Consider the following 7,214-nt stretch of genomic DNA (forward strand, 5'->3'; position numbering starts at 1 on the left):
TCTCTCTCTCTCTCTCTCTCTCTCTCTCTCTCTCTCTCTCTCTCTCTCTTTCTCTCTCACCATATCACACCTTTTAACACTAGCTTGGATACATAATAAGGTAGCGCTAGCGACCATCTCAGCTGTATTATTAAGGGAGAGTGATCCTGGTAGAGGAATATCTATTCTGCAACAGTACCAAACAAAATTTGAAAACAAAAAACGCCCTCTCTGGCTACTTTACACTCCTTGAAATAATATACTCTGGTATTTTATGTTCATTTTCTTGACTTTCACTCAATGTCCCCACAAATGACACATTGGCATGTTCCTTCTTGTTATGCATGCTTTTATTTTTAGAAGCAAACCTTTAAACATTACAGAATAGTTGTAGATGTCAGAAAAAGTTCCCTACTGCCCTGCCGTTTTCCATCCTCAGCATTAGTCATGATTAACTACGCTAGTATGGGCACATTTGTCACCACTAATGAACTAATGTTAACACATCATTATTAACCATGCTTCATATTTCATTGGATTTCATTAACTTTTCACTTCGTTTTTCCGTTTTTGGATGCCGTTCAGGCTACATCACATTATGGTTGGTTCTCCTGTCTTGTTCGAGAGGCTGAAAGAGTTTTGCTGTTTATGACCTTGAGAGTCAGTTCTTTTTTTTTTTTTTTTGGTATTGGTAGAAGTATAATTTACATAGTGGCATGCAAATAGCTCAAAATACAGTTGCATGAGTTTTAACCACTGAGTTCACCTAATTGACTCTTGTACAGAGAGCATCAAATCAAAATTTTAGAATATCTTACAAGTATTGCAGTTGTATTTGTGATGTTTTCCCATTCATAAACACAACTTCATAACTATTTTCTTGGCTTGTTTCAACTCCATCCTGTTCTACAAAATTGCTCAATTTCCAAGCACGTTAAAAAGCTATTAACCTGATGGTAGCTTCATGAGTCATTGATCATTCACTTTGAATAATCTTTTGGACACAATTTAGTCTACTGACCTCTGTTCTAAGACCTTCCCCCAACCCCCAGGGAGCCCAGACAGGCAGCTTGAAACCAGGAAAATCCGGAAGCCAGCCTGAGAAGCTCACAGGATGTCTGGGCGATTTTAAAACCAGCCTCCTTGGCTTTTAGTTTTTAATATTGAAGCAATAATTAATGTATTTATTCATGCACAGCTCTGGGGGACTCTGTTTTAAGTACCACATCTGTAATTTTGTCATATCTTGCTGGCTCTCCTAATTGTTAAAAAAAAATCCACATTTCCTTAATTCTTGAGACTTTGAGGCATCGTGTAAACACCAACGATGTATTTTTAAGCAATGCAAACCAACAGAACTGGCATTTAACAATGAAGAAAGTGGTCCCCATAGTCGTAAAGTCATTGAGAGCATGGTAGCTAGACACACTTTAAACAGATAATAATGAAACTCTACATTAATAGACTCTGATTCTTGTCACTACTGTGCTTTTCTTGTTGGCAATTCAAAGTAGTGGCATCTGAAAACACAAAACAACAAAGCTACGATTTTACCACTCACCAACGGCTGCTGTTTGTTTTGATGATTTGAAAAAAAAAAAAAAAGCCACCACAAACCTGCCCAGTGAGGTGCAGACTATCTGACCAAATTTAGTTAAAGCTGGTCAAGCCAGATGTTCCTCAGTTGATTCCAGAAACTGCCCTGTAGAAGGTGGGTGTTTTATTTTTTTTCCTACCTTTTAAAGTTGGGTGGTATTTATGCCAACACATTTCTTGCCCCAGTTTTCTCTCTCTCATCCCACAAATAAAAGCAAACCCAGCCAAGGTTACAAAGTTGATACTGTATGGGCTGTAAAGAGAAAAACATGTTAGTATTTTGCCATGACAGAAGCTTTTCTTCTTCTTCTTTTTTTTTAAAAAAACCTTTGTAATTTAGCATTAGAGTAGATATATTCTGTCTACACCACAAATTTCAGTTCTTATTTAGATCAAGTAATATGAACAAATGCCTTCCAGAATGATAGTTTGGGAAGAAAAGAGAAAATAAAATTTTGAGGAGTAATGCTTTGTTTGTGAAGTTTCTATTTAATGATGGCTGAAAAACAGAACGTTAAACACCCTAGCATGTGCTATTTGGTTGGTTGTCTGAAATTGGGTAACTATCAGAAATAATAAGGTATATGTGCACGTGCACATATATATACATACATGTACACACACACCAGAAATACTGGTTTTTCCCTGCATGCCCAAAATATCACATATATTAGCTGTCGTTCCTGCCCCCACCCCACCCCATGGTCTGAGAGTCCAGCTAGAATGTAGATTTGATCACATACACACCAGTACCAGAACACTGATGAGCAAATATGCATTCTGAAGCAAAGTAGCCAATCCATATCTGGTATCACCACATAAGCATGTCTTTCTTCATGCAATCAAAGTTTAATTATTTTATGTGTATGAGTGTTTTGGCAGCATGTATATCTGTGTATCAGGTCACATAGCAGGTCACACAGAGGTGAGAAGAATGTGCCAGGACCCTTGGAACTGGAATTATAGATGATTGTAAGCCACCACATAGGTGCTGGGAGTTACACTTGGTCCTTTGGAAGAGCAACAATTGCTCTAGACCACTGAGCCATCTCTCCAGCCCCTAAGCATGTTTTTAAACTGCTCTGGGTTCCAATATCCTTGACTGTGAAACAGAGTTAATAATACATAAGTTTCATATAGTTGTTAGGATCAAATAAAAGATTCACATAGACACTGTAACACAGTGAAGCAGCTAACAGCTAAGAAGCTCTCAGTAAGTGATAACTACTGTTTTTCTGTTGTTTAAAATCCCTCCTATAGCCAGACAGTATATCCTATAACATCTTATTGGGAAGAGAACAAACAGGATCTCTAGGTCTGAGTTGATTCAGCTGTCCATTGTAACAAGCTCTTATTTCTGGCCTATAATATTTACAACATTATGTTAAATATAAATTCTTTAGACAAACTTGGCTAAAGTCTCATGTGAAAAAGCTATCATTATATTCAGGCCCTGAGCAAGGTTCCCCCAGGAACGCAGAGCACAAGACTTCAAATCATCTTCAATTCAATTGACTCTGCTGTGTGTTAACCACGTGGAGGGCTCTGTTGGGAGCTGACTAGTCATAGATAAAACTCATCCCCTCAAGAAGTTTACAGTGAGTTAGGGGAAGATACAAAAGTAAATGTACAGTTAGTGTGCACAGGATAAGCTGGGGTCTGACCACACACAGCGTTTGGCTCTGTGTCCTTGAAGGAGGCAGGTGAGCAAAAAGACCTTCCAGGGGAGACGCATGAACCATGGAGGCAGAACCATGGTGCTGATGCAGGAGAGGAGAAAATCTGACCCCAGAAGGGGATATGGAAAGAGGGTATTTGATTTCAAAGACCAAAGGGGCGAATTCTAGTCATAACCAAATGAGAATAAGAGAGAGGAAAGGGGCAGGAAGGCCCAGGTTTCTGATTTGGGGTCCTGGCTGGATGGTTTGACTGAAGAGAAATCCTGAAGAGAAAAGGGTAGGGATGAAGATGTTCTGTGGGATTTCAGACTTAGAGGTTTTAAATGACTGGGGGACATCCAAGTAGGAGTGCCCAGGGAAGGGGCAGGAACAGGGACATAAAGGTGGGAGGGGCTGTACCAAAGTGGCTGCAGTGGCCATAGGAAAAAGAGACAACAAACCCAACCAACGATGGCAGCAGATGTGCACTCACAGGTGTCCACATGCAACTGGGGCTCCAGAATCTATGAAAATTCAGAAGAGAGCACCAAGAATTGTCTAGAAGCCAATCAGTCTCCTGGGGAAAATCCCACCAGGTTAAGGAGATTGAAGACATAAAAATATAGCAAAATGAGAAACACAAAGCCTGCTGCAGGCCTTACTAGGATATCTTATTCAATCCCCTCCCCCATTCTTGCCTTAATTCTTGTAGGCCAGGATAGTTTCCTGTGAAAATAGATCCTTGGTTTCAGTCCCTGGGAAAATTCAAAGAGAAAGATCCTGTTCTGGCCTCCCTGGGCACCAGGCACACATGTGGTACACATACATACATGCATGCAGAATATTCATACATGTATAATAATAAAATAAAAATAAAATAATGTAAAGGCTCTCAAGGACTAAAATATTAAATACTAAACTTTGAATAATAGAGATCTGATTTTTTTTTTTCAAGATAAACGTCAAAGAGGATGTCTATAAAGTCACTGGAAATCACAGCTGGGCAAATAGTGGGTAGTAAAACATTGTACCTCACTTTTGAGCTGAAAATTTTTTTCTAAATTAGATGACTGTTCTGATCTATTTTGCATGTTGCTCACTGACAGATCCACCACAATTGGTATGATTAGAAAAATAAAAAAGAACCCAGGCCTTCACATCTGAAAAAACTATTTAATGGGTATGTTTTTTTTATGCTGGGCTCAGTGCTCAGTCAGAGAAAAAGCCAAAGAGCAAACCAGCAAACAGGGGACTGGATTATGGTCTCAGCTGGCTAAGGAAACAAAGACCCAAGCAGACAATGGTGACATCATGCAGCAAAACTTGGATGGGGACACCTAGCTGTTGACCCTGGTCAGCCAGAAGGGCAGGGCAAGTGACATCATCCAGTAGGCTCCCTGTTGTCACAGCACTGGCTCACAGGGGTTAAACTTTGCAGATGTTTCCATCAAAGAATATGGCTCGGGATCAAACAGAGTTCATGGGGAAAGTGGTTTGTGGATGTGGCATGGTGCTGATACTATGTGCTTAGCATGTGCAGAGCCCTGGGCTCAATCTCCAAGTTAGGCATGGTGGACGTTCCTCAGGTCTAGCACTTGGGTGGTTAAGACAGATCATGAGTTTCAGGTGAGGGGGGGGAGGGACAGAGACAGAGAGACAGAGAGAGATATTAGTAAAGAAAACTAAGGGAAAACCTGTACTGCTTGATATCAAACATATTGCAAGCTAAATATGCACCGGTCAGGTTAGGACTGATCTAAAAACAAGTCTATTTGCTCTCTCTCTCTCTCTCTCTCTCTCTCTCTCTCTCTCTCTCTCTCTCTCTCTCTCTCTCTCTGTGTGTGTGTGTGTATTTGTGTGTGTGTGTATTTTGCCAGAGATAAAGCATATGCTGGACAAGCATCCTGCTACTCTGAGCCTCAGTCCCACTTATGGGGGCTAAACATTTGATCCCATTGACATAGCCAAGCCTCTTTGACCTTGTAGAGAAAACAAGATATTAGGATTGTTGTAAGAGTTAAATGAGATAACCTTTGTAAATTTAGCTGCTATATAGTATTAATGGCTCTTAGGCCAGCATGTAAAGTGTCTGAAGTCAGGGCATAATAAAACTGAATAGATGCAGTTTAATTTATGTGGGAAAGTAGAATTAGTAGCCTAGATTTTTTTCTTTTAATCTTTTATAGATTTTTCATGTAAATCATTTACTAGAAGCCTGACCTTTTAGAAATTTACATCGAAGGGTATGTGGGAGAAATAATATGACATCTAGAATCTGTTCAAAATAATGTAGTGCACCTGGGGCGTAGTTCAGTAGAGCACTTGCCTAGCGTGCTCAAAGCCTTGGGTTCAATTTTTATTGCCACAAACAGAGATAAATAAAACAGTCCATTGTTGCAGCTCAGTGGTAGGATGTGTGCTTAGCTCGCTTACAGTCCAGTGTCTAGCACCACCGTGACAACAGGCAGTAATAATGATGAAAATCTGAGTGGGCTGGAGAAGGAGAGCCTGTACAAACAACTTTATGCTAATGTTGAAGCTAGGCTACAGGTAGATGAAGCCTCATTATAGTGTGCTGTCTTCATACATGCTTGAACTTGCATTAAAAAAAATTAAAAGATGGGGTTGGAGAGATGGCTTGGTGGTTAAAAGAACTTGGATTCTCTTCCAGCGGTCCTGAGTTCAATTCCCAGCAACCACATGGTAGCTCATGACCATCTGTAATAGAATCTAACTCTGTTTTCTGGTATGCGTGAAGACATAGCACTCATATACATAAAATATATGGAAAAACAAATCTTAAAAAGTTAAAAGACAATAATAATAAAGTCATAATTTGTAGCTATATTTTGTATATATTCTCTGGTAGGGTGTGTATGCCCAGTTTTCTTCGCAGAGCTGGCAAGCATGAGTATCTGTCAACTCTACGCAGAATCACGTTGCTACAGCAACTCTTCACCGTACTAAATGGTTGTGGAGTCAAAATGGTGGCAGCTTGTTATCCAGGAGATGATCTGTATGTGCGAGAGAGAATTAACCCAAAGAAGCCTTTTAGGCAGTCTTGGCCTTTGGGAGAGCTTGCCATGAGGGCCAGGGGTGTGACGAATCCAGAATTTCCAGATTACGTTAAGGAACTTTAGAGACAAAATCTGGAAGAATCATCTTTATTCTGAGTGCTCGAAGTTTGCTGGACCTCATGGCCCAGGTAGGTGGTGGTTGGTAGATAGACAATATGAACCTCTTGTCAGGAAGGCAGACGACGGGCAAAGATCTTTGTCTTTCCTGTTAGATTACATCCCAACAGAGCAGAACTCAGAACCCAGCCCAAGCCCCACTTCCTAGACATGGACTTTGTTTCCACAGAGGTCCACTAGCAACTTCAGAGATCAAGAAGACTGTCATGTGGCTGGGGAATCAGTCCCTGAGCATCACTAAGTCCATCCCCTGCCTTCAGAGTGACTTTGGTTAAATCATCCCATATGGTGACTTATGTGGCAGACGAAGGTCTCTCTGAAAAAGTCCTATGAATTAGCCCCACAGCAGACTGGGCCACTCTTGTTCCACAGTGGGCTTGACTGTGGTCCCCATCCCTTGATCTGTTTGGTGGGTTGTCCTAGGCAGTCATTTTACCTACGTATCTTCATTCTCCTTTTAAAAGCTCTCTCCTTAAGATTTAAAGAGCAGAGGCCCAGTGGTTACGAACTGGCTGTTCTTCCAGAGGACCTGGGTTTCAATTCCTGGTTCCTGCATGGCAGCCCTCAACTGTCTATAACTCCAGTTCATACCAATGTACATAAAATAAAATTAAATAAATTATTTAGAATAAAAAAAGATTTGAGAAGCGGAATAAGACCTGAGGATATGTGAGACCTGAGCATATGTGAGACCTGAGGATATAAAAGACCTGAGGATATGTAAGACCTGAGCATATGTGAGACCTGAGGATATGTAAGACCTGAGGATATGTAAGACCTGAGGATA

Source organism: Grammomys surdaster, unplaced genomic scaffold (assembly GCF_004785775.1).
Source record: "Grammomys surdaster isolate TR1022 unplaced genomic scaffold, NIH_TR_1.0 146, whole genome shotgun sequence".
In the NCBI taxonomy this organism is placed as follows: Eukaryota; Metazoa; Chordata; class Mammalia; order Rodentia; family Muridae; genus Grammomys; species Grammomys surdaster.